At 36.2% G+C, this 12,942-nt stretch overlaps 1 protein-coding gene and 1 long non-coding RNA gene across 8 annotated transcripts in view; one reads left to right on the forward strand and one right to left on the reverse strand.

Moving 5' to 3' along the window:
- Window positions 1–8,137, forward strand: part of LOC110345000 (uncharacterized) — a 43,398-nt gene extending 35,261 nt beyond the window's left edge. For both annotated transcript variants that reach the window (XR_015444647.1, XR_002388017.2), the window contains one exon: window positions 3,948–8,137. This is a non-coding gene — a long non-coding RNA (uncharacterized LOC110345000). The remainder of the gene's footprint in view (window positions 1–3,947) is intronic.
- Sgcd (sarcoglycan delta) overlaps window positions 1–12,942 on the reverse strand; it is a 959,917-nt gene that overhangs the window by 51,800 nt on the left and 895,175 nt on the right. The window lies entirely within an intron of this gene.

Genomic DNA, 12,942 nt, shown 5'->3' on the forward strand with positions numbered 1-12,942 from the left:
CTTTTTTCATTTTTTATTGTGAGATACAATCTTGCTAAGTTGTTCAGGCTGGACTTGAACAAGCAATCTTCCTGCCTCAGTCTTCCAGAATGCTGGCATTATATATGTACACCACCGTACCTGTCTTGGATTCTACATAATTTTTTTTACAAAGTCCATCTTCTTATCCCATCCTTGCAGGTTACAAGCTATATAGCACTTGCTATGTATATAATTTAAGATTAAATACCCAGATTGTAGACAATACACTAACCTACTATATCCCTCACAGACATGAAAGAGAAAATAAGGTTTAAATATATCTTTAAAGTAACTTTTACTTCAGAATTTCTTAGAAGATTGAATATGATTGCATCAGGTTGATGGAGAATTTTAGTATACATATTTGAAGTCACCATGAATGAAAACAATTACTATTAAACAGTGGTGAAGGGCAATATCTATGTCACATTGCTATTAAAGAACTGGGCAAGATGCAAAATCAAATCTTACAGTCCTTTGATGTAAATTGATATGGACCTATTCCATAGCTCTGATCACAGAGAGCTGACAAAGAGACTCATCTTTTTTGAGAGGAAAGTAACATCTAGGCAGAACTAATGCAAGATGCTCACACACAGCTCACTGCCAATAGTCAGAATGCCACCTGCATCTTAATTAGTACAGACTGTTTCTCTGATCTTCAGTTGGGAGGAGCTAAAAGGCTCTGTATAGATCAAAGGGGGAATCACATTTAAGATTATACAATATCCTTCTAAATCTCTGGACTTGTATTGGTCAGTTTTGGCTAAATTATGCTTCAATACCGAGGGCTGCTGATAATCAGAGCAGAGGAGAAGAAAGTCAAGCAATATCTCTTAAAGTTTCTACTAGGAAGTAGCACGTGTTTCTTATGATCACACTACATTGATCAAAGCATATGATTCCTGACAGAGGTGGGGCATTGTAAATGTCCTACAGGGAAGGGTAGCAAATACATTTTGCAACAATTCAATCTGCCAAAGACATTCTTATTTCTGTTATCACAAATTGATTAGCAACCTAAGTATAAAATTATAGAAAATGGCCCTATTTATAAATTAGAATTTTCAGTTGTAAGAAAAGGAGCAGCTACTTTGATTAACTGTCATGCTTTCACATCAGTTTTGTTTCCTTGAGTTAATGTTGATAGGGAAAAAATAGCTGGATGGTATTTTGAATTTAGTATTTCAAAATTTTCCTAGTTTTTCTTTCTTGATTCTTTCTTTTTTTGGTCCTAGGTAAGCTACCACAAGGCAGATGAAAATGGCTAAGGATGACTACATAGGTATTTTCAGCTATTATTAGCTGAATTTTAAAAATGGGAAATGTTCAGCTCTCACTATAGTTTAAAAGTGTTTTTAAATTTAGAAAAACCTGTAAAGCAATATAAACATAGAGGTACTCTTCCATAACTCATCATTCATTACTTAGTTGATACTTGCTTTTCTAACAGACTTGAATAGCCCACTGAGCTATTTTGCTGTATTTAGCAATTTCAAGAAAAATTTAGTTCTAATGAACATTTCAAATAAAAAGACCCTGAAGTGTGGAACAAGACAAGGATACCCACTACCACCACTCCTGTTCAATATAGTTCTGGAAACATTAGCCACAGCAATTAGAAAAGAGAAAGAAATAAAAGGAATAAAGATAGGAAAGGAAGAAGTTAAACTGTCATTACTTGCTGACAATATGATACTCTACATAGAAGAGCCAAAAGACTTCTTTCTAGACTTAATTGACAGATTTGGTAGAGTAGCTGGATACAAGGGCAACACTCAAAAAACAATAGCCTTCTTATACACAAATAGCAGACTCACTGAGAGAGAAATTAGGGAAACAATTCCTTTTACAATAGCATCCAAACAAATGAAATATCTAGGAATTAATCTAACAAAGGAAGCAAAAAACCTCTACACTGAAAACTACAGCACTCTGAAAAAGGAGATCGAAGAGGATATAAGAAAATGGAAAGTCATGCCTTGCTCCTGTGTAGGAAGAACCAATATAGTGAAAATGGCCACACTTCCAAAACTGCTATATAGATTTACTGCAATGCTGATTGAAAGCCACAGAACTAGAACAAACAATCCAAAAATTCCTTTGGAACCAGAAGAGACCTAGAATAGCAAAAGCAATTCTAGGCAACAGAGTCATGGTAGGGGGTATCACAATTCCTAACTTGAAACTGTACTACAAAGCCATTGTGATAAAAACAGCATGGTACTGGCAAAGAAACAGACTTGAGGACCAGTGGAACAGATTAGAAGATGCAGAAACAACGCCAGACACACTCAGCCATCTCATCTTCGACAAAGGAGCCAAACACCCTCACTGGAGGAAAGATAGCCTCTTTAATAAATGGTGCTGGAAAAATTGGGCTTCAACTTGCCAAAGATTAAAACTAGACCTTTATCTCTCACCATGCACTAAACTAAAATCAAAATGGATTAAAGATCTAAATATTAAAATAGAAACTCTGAACCAGTTGGAACAGAGGTTAGGTAGAACTCTTGAAGACATCAGTGTAGGAAAAGATTTTATGAACAAAACCTCAGTTGCCCATGAACTAGCACAAACAATCAACAAGTGGGATCTCTTCTTATTAAAAGGCTGCTGCAAGCAAGAGAAACCACCAGCAGTGTGAAGAGACAACCCACAATGTGGGAAAAATTTTTTAGCAGCTGTACCTCAGACAAAGGACTACTATCTAGAATATATAAAGAACTGAAAAAAATCAGACCTCCCAAATTCAAAGACCCAATGCAAAAATGGGCATCTGAAATGAACAGATATTTCTCAGACAAAGAAGTAAAAGCAGCAAATAAATATATGAAAAAATGTTCAACATCACTGGTCATTCCATAGATGCAGATGAAAACAACACTGAAATTCCACCTCACCCCAGAAAGAATGGCTGCTACCAAGAAATCAACCAATAACAAATGCTTGTGGGGGTGTGGGGAGAAAGGAACCCTTCTCATTGTTTGTGGGAGTGCAGACTGGTGCGACCACTGTGGAAATCAGTATGGAGATATACCTCAAAGAACTAGGGCTAGAGGTCCCATTTGAGCCAGCTATTCCCCTGCTGGGTATCTTCCCTAAAGAATTAAAAGAATCATACCACAGAGATATATGTGCACCCATGTTTATAGCGGCACAGTTTGTAATGGCTAAAGCTTGGAAACAGCCCAAGTGTCCATCAACTGGAAACTGGATAAAAAGATGTGGTTTTTTATAAAATGGAGTACTACTGAGCCATAAAGAACAAGAAACTAGAGTCATTTATAGCTAAATGGATGCATATTGAGGCCATACTCTCAAGTGAAATAAATAGGACACACATGTGTAAATACTGAATAGTTTCTCTAGTGTGAGAAACTGAAAGTGTAAATAAGGATCAAAAGGATTAATAGTGAATAATTGGTACTGTGAAATAGGAAAAGGTCCAAAGGGGTAGGGGAAGTGGGAGGGGAATGGGAAAGGAAAATAAAACGAAGTCTGTGTAAATAGGGAAAGGTGGAGGGGGTGAAGGGCACGCAGGTAATGGGGAAAAAAATAAAAACCAAGATACATCATGTACAGGTACAAGCACCCAATGATAAATGTAAACATATTGTATACTTAAACATACCAATAAAAGAATTTAAGGATAAAACCCCTGAAGTAGACATCAAACATCTTTAGTTTTGCCTCTCATTATTCGTTTCCCATTGCTCACTAACTTTCCAGAGGATATGGTTTTGTGTAGGTCACCTTGATCTTCAACTCCAGGAAGAACACAACCCACTGCTTCCAATGTGAGCATTATGTCTCCTTGGCTACCCATTACTGGTTCAAGAATATGAAAGTAACCCAAGTCGGGTCACTGAGATTTAATACCAGGGTTTTGATTGTAACTGATAAGATTATTTGTTTTCTTTTAGGGTGAATTAAAAGATGGCGTGGAAGTCTGGCAGGCATCTTGACAGAACTACTCTTGAAGATGGGACCTACACAAGGGAAAAGGGAGTTCAGAAGTAGAATGAGTAAAGGAGAATTATATTAGTTGAGTGTCTGAATCCACTGGTGTCTGAAGCATATTCTTTATTAGACCCTCTGCTTGGGTAGGTGTTTTTTCACTTGTAACTACAGTTCTTACAAAAATATGTGTCTATATGATAGGAATAGTTCATCCCTCTCTCAACTGTATGTGACAATGATCCAAAAAAGGATGGCAGGTTAGAGTGTACTAGAGCATTCCACATGGAGACACAAAAGTAGAAAGCCATACATTGTGGAGACCTTGCTCTCTATGAGGCATTAACTGTGTGAGAATGTGTATTGACATGGGCTTTATCACATCTTTTTGTTATTATTTTATATTTGTTTACTCTTAGGCTTCATTAAAATGAGAATTCCCTATCTCTTTATTCTTAAGGTTCAATATTGTATCTGGGACAAATTAGATACAAAATAAATGTTACAACAAACAATGAATGAATATTCCTTATTAAAAGTATTGCCTAACATGGTGCAAAAGCAGAAGTATAGATAAATCCCTTTACTTCAATCAGTTTTCATAGCACAGGCCATTGATTTCTCAAAAGCACATTAATAAAGTATGGTATTAAAAAACTTTCCAAATGCCAGCTGACAAATGAATGAGATAAATATGTATAAGGGAGTAAGTTCTAGGCAGAGGGAATAGATTGGATACAGAAAAAAAAATAGAAAAGGATGGGCAAATCCAGAGGCATATGTTTCATGTTCTAGAATTACCCACTATAGATTTTAATCAGCATTGTATTTTTCCTTGTTTTAAGATTTAAAAGTATCTTTTTAATAATAATAACTGTGAAGAATCTGAGATTTCAAATAACTCATAAACTAACAAAGTATCTTGCCACTGTTTCATGGATGCTGGCAGAACACATAAATTCTGGGTTGGAGATAAGGGACTTTAATCACTCATAAACATTAAGCAATAAAGAACATCATACCAAAACCAAAATCCATACCCAAAATCTCATGGGTAGGAATAACACAGATGTGGCAGGTAGCTGCCTGTAAATGTAGTGGCTTGTGTTACAGGAGAAGAACCCTGAGGGTGGGGAACCGCAATTTTTCTTAATGGACAGTAACTGGCTGTCCTTTGCTTCACAAGAAGATATTATTTTTTATTGCACTGGGCAGTTAACATGGCTGCCCTGTGCTTTGTAGAGAAGGATTATCTCTATCTTTTAAAGCTTTTAACCATTTAAAAATGCTTCAGAAGATACTCAGGAACATAGGGCAGCTAGAGCCTTTTTGAAAGGACATGTAAATCCAGGGCTCAGTGGATGAACCACTGAATCTTATAAGAAGTTCAGGGAAAATATAATGCCAGTACTCCTCTAACTCTCTAATGAAAGTGATAGAGAAGTACTCCCTAAGCAATTTCTGGAAGCTAGTGTTAACCTGATGCTAAAACCAGATGAGGACCCAACCAAAAAAGAGAACTATAGGCAATGTCTTTAGTGAACATTGTTACAACAACCCTCAATAAAATATAGTCAAACAAAATGCAACAAATCACTAAAAAGATCATATGCCACAACAAAGTAGGCTTCATCCCAGGGAAGCAAGGGTGATTCAACATACATAAATCAATAAATATCAAATAAACAGAAGCAAGGACAAAAATCACATGGTCATTTAAATAGATGCAGAAAAGCCTTTGACAAAATCCAGCTTGTATGCATGATTAAAAAAAAAACTGAAGAAAACAGGTACAGAGGGACCTTATCTTCAACTGGTAAAAGCCGCTGACGACAAGGCATGGTAGCATAAGCCTGTAATCCCAGCACTCTGGAAGGCTGAGGCAGAAGGATCATCATGAGTCTGAGGGAAGCCTGAGCTATATTGTGAGTTCAAGTCCAGCCTGGACTACAAAGCAAAACCTTGTCTCAACAAACAAAAACAACGAAAAAAGCCATTCATGAAAAACCTACTGCCAAAATCATATTAAAATGGCTAAAGCTCCAAGTTTTGCCCTTAAAACCAAGAAGACAAGGATGTCCACTATTATCACTACTGTTCCATGTATAATTGAAACATTAGCCAGAGTAATCAAACAAGAAAAAGAAATAAAAGGGATACGTATAGGAAAGGAAGTCAAGTTATCATTATTTGTACATGACATGATCCTCTATGTAGAAGACCCAAAAAATTCCAATAAAAGACTTGTAAAATTATTTTAAAATTTCAGCAATTTTCTAGGATATATACAATAGTGTTCTCATATAACAATAATGTACTCATGGAGAAAGAAATTATGTAATCAACATCATTCAGAATAGCATCAAGAAAAATTAAATACTTAGAAATTAACCTAACCAGGAAAGTAAAAGACCATTACAGTGAAATCTACAGTGCTTTAAAAATGGAGATTTAAAAAATGGAAAGGTATCTCCTGCTCCTGAATAGGCAGAATCAATATTGTCAAAATGGCTATACTACTGAAAGTTATATAGAGATTTAATGCAATCCCAATAAAAATATCAACAGCATTCCTCACAGAACTGGAGAAAATTTGAATATTCATATGGAAGCAGAAAAGAACCAGAATAGCAAAAGCAGTCCTGAGCAACAAGAGCAAAACAGGAAGCATCACAATTCTGGACTTCATGTTATATTACAAAGCTATAGTAATAAAAGCAGCATGTTAGTGGCACAAAAACAGATATACAGATGAATGGAACAGAATAGAGGATTCAGAAGTAACCCCAGGTATATTCAGCAATCTGATCTTTGACAAAGGAGACAAAAACACACACTGAAGGAAAGACAGCCTCTTTAATAGTGTTGGGAAAACTGGCTATCCATAACCAGAAGATTGTATCTAGACCTGTCTCTCTCACCATGTTCTAAACTATAGTGAAAATGAATCAAAGACCTAAATGTTAGAACAGAAACACTTAACCTGTTGGAAGATAAAACTTCTGGAGACCTAATTGTAGGCAAGGAGTTTCTGTCAAGAAACTAATTTATAAAATAAATAACATCAAGAAACAACAAATGGGATTATACCAAATTTAAAAGCTCCTGCACAGCAAAGCAAACAACCAACAAAGTGAAGAGACAATCGCCCCACCAGCACACAGGAGGTGAGCAGCTCCCAGCACACAAGAGGAGGCCTCGGGGCTGCCATACCACCCCTGCCAGCACATAGGAGGTGAGCCGCTCCCAGCGCACAAGAGGAGGCTTCCGGGCCACTGTACCACCCCCGCCAGCACACAGGCGGTGAGCCACATGGGTGTCAGCAGCACTCCCTCCATCAAAATGAGAGGACATGTAAACAAGTCTCAAAACCAAACTTCCAGATCACCTACATTAACCCCAAACAGAAATGAGATGGAACACTCTGACACTCAATCACCTGGACTCCCTGAACTGGCAACAAAAGAAGATCTGGAAAAAAATGAAATCAGAAATAATTTCTCAGATAACAGCAGAGATTGTGCTTATAGTGCAAGAGATGATTAATAAATCTAGAGAGGACACAGATAAAAAAGTAGAGGATCTGAGGAACATGATGGAATCCCAACATAGGAAACAAATGGAATCCATAAAGCAGATGCAAACAGATTTCCAGGAGATTAAAAACTCCACTGAAAGTCTACACAGCAGAATGAGCCAATGAGAGGACAGTGTTTCAGATATAGAAGATAAGATTGCAATTAGTGACCAGGAAAAGAAAAATTGCTTTAAAATTGGAAGGGATCACGAGAAATCAATCCAGCAGCGGCTAGACAATGCAAAGAAGAATAAAATAAGACTGGAGTCAATGAAGAAACAGGAGAGAGTGCAGATGATGTAAAAAAATTGTTCACAGAAGTGATAGCAGAAAACTTCCAAAGCAGGGGAAAAGAACATGACATACAGGTAAGTGAGGCATATAGGACTCCAACTAGTCTTGATCAAAATAGTCTACACATAATTTAGAGAGGAACCACTGCCACTACTGTTTAAACTCTTCAATGAAATTGAAAGGGAAGAAATACTCCCAAATTCATTCCTGGAAGCAAGCATCATCTTGATCCCTAAAGCAGAGAAAGACCCAACCGCAAAGGAGAACTATAGGCCAATCTCACTAATGAACATAGATGCAAAAATCCTTAATAAGATCCTAGCAAATAGAGTGCAGAAGATCATCAAGAAGATCATACACCCTGATCAAGTGGGATTCATCCTAGGGATGCAGGGATGGCTCAACATATGCAAATCAATCAATGTAATACACTATATCAATAGAGCCAAGGACAAAAACCATATGATTATCTCCATAGATGCAGAAAAAGCATTTGACAAAATCCAACACGCATTTATGATAAAAACCCTACAAAAAATTGGAATAGATGGTCTCTACCTCAATCTGATAAAAGCCATCTATGAGAATCACAACAGATTTCTCAATGCAAACCCTCAAGGCAAGAAGAGCTTAGAGTGATCTATTTCAAGAAAGAAAACAGCCTCCAACTCAGACTGATGTACCCTGCAAAACTATCTTTCAAAATTGATGGAGAAATAAGACACTTTCATGACAAAGAGCACCTTAGGAACTTCATGAATACCAAACTAGCACTCCAGAAAAACTTTAGACAATATCCTATGAAAAGACAATGAGGATCACAACCTCAGGAAGCCCAGCAGAATGAATCCGGCGGGTGCGACAAGAAATTAAACACAAAGAGGGAGAATTCAACAAAAAGAAAAAGTCATGACAATGATAAGTCAATATGTATGAGTTACAACCATCAATGTTAATGGTCTCAATTCACTAATCTAAAGAAGCAGACTGGCAGAATGGGTCAAGAAGCAAGATCCAACAATATGCTGCATACAGGAAACATTTAATTCAAAAAGAAACTCATAGACTGAAAGTTAAAGGGTGGAAAACAATACTCCATGTGACAGGAACCCGAAAAAAGAAAGCAGGAGTAGCTATTCTCTTTGCAGATCAAGTGGATTTCAAATGAAAATCTGAAACACTCTGGTCCCAAGAATTTCAGATAAGGGATAGTCAACTTGTATGTACAAATCTATTGTGAACATATGTTTTCATTCCCCTCAAGTAAAAACTTAAGAACAGGATTGCTGGTTCTTAACAGGAATACAAGAAATTTCTATATTGTTTTCCAAAATGTTTTTATCATTGTACATTCACATTAGCAGCATTAGAAAATTCTAACTGGTTCACACCTAGGCTGACATTTGTTCTTTTAAAACTTTTAACTTCATCTCCCTAATGAGTGTATAATTCAATCTTGTTATTGAACTGATTAGTATTTTTCTGATTCTAGTGTTGCACACCTTTCCTTGTGCTGTACTGGCTATTTACCATCTTCTTGTGTTTACTTTTTAATTGGGTTGTCTATTAATGAGCTGTAAGAGTTCTTTATATATTTTGGTCATAGGTTATATGCATTATAAATATGGTCTGTTTAAGGACTTTTCATTTTCTTAATGATGTCATTTAAAGTTCTAAATTTTGATGGAATCTCATTTATCAATTTCTTTTTTTTTTTTTTTTGGTACCGGGGATTGAACTCAGGACCTTGGGCTTATGAGGCAGGCAGGAGAACCATTGAGCTAAATCCGCGGCCCCAATTTTTTTCTTTTATACATCATGTTTTTTGTATCCTAGGTAGTTCTTGCCTACCCTAAATTCATAAACATTTTCTCTTATAATTTCTTCTTAAAGTTTTATAGCTTTAGTCTTTCATATTTAGGTTCATAGATCCTTTCAAGTTATTTTTAAGTATGGAAATAAAGGGTTGAGGTTAATTTTTTATATACGGATACCAGGTGTTCTAGTGCCATTTGCTGAAAACACTATCTTTTCCTCCGCTCTTGAATTGAGTTTATGTTCTATAAAATGTTAATGTTAAATAATCTTTCAAAACTCAGTGGACCATATATGTGTGGTTCTATTTCTAGATTCTCTATTTTATTCCAATGAGCTGTATGTCTTTCCTTGCACCAACTGCCTTGATTGCTGCAGCTTTAGAGGAAGTCTTAAAATTAGGTAATAAATGTCTTCCAACACTGCTTTTTTTTTCTTTTAACTTTTCTAGGTCCTTTGTACTCCTACATAACTTTTAAATTTCAATATCCAATTCTTCATTTACAGCAAGTATACATAGACCTGAATTTTTATATATACCTTGTGTTTTCTAATCCTGCTAAATTCAAAAACAAGTTCTAGGGGCTCCTAGAGATTTCTTAGTATTTTCTGTGTAGATGATCATTTCATCTACATAGAAAGATTTTACTTCTACTTTGCCAATCCTGTCCTAATTGTGTCATTTTATTGCCAGACTATTTTGGTTTGGGCCTAGGTTTCAAAGTTTAATAGACAGATGAAGAGTAGGCATATCTGCCCTTGTTCCCCACCTTAAGGAGAAAGCATTGTATCTTCTCCATTCATATAAGGCATTCTCACTGGAAGTATGGAGTACATGTCGTTGATCTGTTGAGAAGGTTCTGTTCTACTTCTAGTCTCCTGATAGCTTTTGTCATGAACAGCTGTAGAATTTAGTTCAATACTTTTTCTCCAACTAGTGACAGGATCATACGGCTTTTTCCTTTCCTCTGTTAAAATGATGACTTTTGGGGGTGGATCTTCCAATGCTGAAATAACACTGCCATCCCTATAACAAAACCACTTTCTACATCCTGCCAGATCTGACTTCCAAGAGTTTGTTTTATTAAACAAATTTCTATCTATGTTCATACTTTTTTCTTCTATTATCTTTATCCAGTTTTAGGGTTAGCACAATGTTGATTTCCTAAAATGAGGGGAGAAGTGTTCCTTCTTTTTTCTGCTTTAATTGTTTGATATAATTTATCAGTTAAAATGTATATGAGCCTGCTGTTGTCATATAGGTAGGTTTTCAAGCTAGGAATATACTTTCTTTAATAGGTGCTATTCAAATTTTATATTTCCTCCAGAGTTAGTTTCATTAATTTGTCTTCCAAGGTGCTTCTTAGAAGTTATCAAATTTATTTCAAAACAGATTTTTGTAATATGCTTTCTATATCCTTTTAAATTCTGTAAAATCTGTGGTAATGTCTCCTAGATCTTGATATTGTAATTTTAAAAATATATAATTGATATTGTGTAATAGGAAGAAAAGGTCTAAAGGAGCAGGGGAAGTGGGGAAAGGAAAGGAAAGAAGGGAAAAGAAAAAATACGAGAAAAGGAAAAAAATGGAAACAAAATCTTTGCAAATAGGGAAGGGTGGAGGGGGTGAAGGGAGGGCAGGGGAAGGGGAAAAAAAATAAGAACCAGGATACTCATGTAAAGGTACAAGATCCCAATGATGAATGTAACTGTATTTTATACCTAAAATGTACCAATAAACTTAATGGGAAAAAAATATAAATTAAAAAAATAAGGGAAGAGACCATCTGTTGAAAAAAACAATTTTTGTCAACTACTCCTTGGACAGAAGACTAATATCTGAAATATATTAACTATATAAAATCAGACCCCCAAAATAAATGACTTGATCCAAAAATGGGCAATTGAAAAGACACTGTACTGAAGAAGTACAAATGACTAATTAATAATGTTCAACATCTGTGGTTATTAAGGAAATGGAAATTTTAAAAAACCGAGATTCCATCTTTCTCTAGAAAGAATGGCTATCACTGTTGGAGACCAGAGGGGAATCAAGGCCTAATCAGCCTCTTGCGCACAAAGGCGAAAGGCTGCACTCAGGGGAGATAGTATATCACAGGTTCTAGGGAAAACTTAAGACAGTCAAGGTTAAATTGTTTACCAGAGTATGTACTAATGGATATTGGAAAGCAGATGAATCCTGTGTTCCTTTTATTGCTTGTGCCCGTGTTTGGATGAATAAAGGCAAGATGAGCCAGAAACTGGGGGCTCCTCAGTCTACTAGAGCTGAGAGCCCCCTGGCTGCCGCTGTGCTAAATTGACTCCATATCTCTTTATCATTCATCCTCATTTGACCAGGTCAAGGAGAACAAAGCAGCCGGTCTAAGTCCTGGAATAAGGCTGGCTGAGTGGGTTGGGTACAGGTAGCCGACACAGGGCTTAGAACCTGGGCTCAGCTGCATATCATCAAGAAATCAAATAATAACAAATGCTGAGGCTGTAGGAAAAATGGAGCCCTCTTACACTGTTGGTGGGAATGTAAACTAATACAATCACTATGGAAATAAATATGGAGATTTTTCAAAGAACTAAAACTAGAAATTCCATTCCACCCAGCTAGTTCCCTTGTAGGTATGTTTCCAAAAGAGTTAAAGACATCATATTATAGTGACACATGCATACCCATGTTTCTAGCAGCCCAGTTCATAACAGCTAAATCTTGGAAGCAACCTATAATGTCCATCAAGAGCAGAATGGATAAAGAAAATTTATATTTCTACACAAAGGACCACTATTCTGCTATAAAGAAGAATAAAGTTGAGTCATTTGTAGGAAAGTGATGTATCATAATAATATTAAGTAAAATCAATCAGAAACATAAGCTTAAATATCATGTTCTCTTATATGAAATATACAAAATATAAATAAAGAGGACAATAAAAGACAGATAACCGGAAATAGATCTTTTGAAAAAGGGAAGGGCTGAAAAGTTGAGAGGAGTGACAGAGAGGGGAGGGAAAGGGATGAAAGAGTTCAGATGGGTTCTATACACGTGCCAACGCCCCGCAAGGAATGTAGTCATCGCGAACTGCAAACATGGACTAACAAAAATGAAAATCAAAAGAAACCTCGAAGTCAAAAAACCACGCAAAAACACAAGAGACCCATGAGAATTGTCTGCCACTCACTCACTCACAGTAAAGGGGCAAAGGACCATCCAAATTAAAATATTAAAGCCTGGCTGTATTAAACCTTGTATTTTTAATTTTCCCTCA

The sequence above is a fragment of the Heterocephalus glaber genome, unplaced genomic scaffold (genome assembly GCF_053883595.1).
Source record: "Heterocephalus glaber isolate CG9 unplaced genomic scaffold, H.glaber_assembly_v1.0 deba00001606, whole genome shotgun sequence".
NCBI lineage: Eukaryota > Metazoa > Chordata > Mammalia > Rodentia > Bathyergidae > Heterocephalus > Heterocephalus glaber.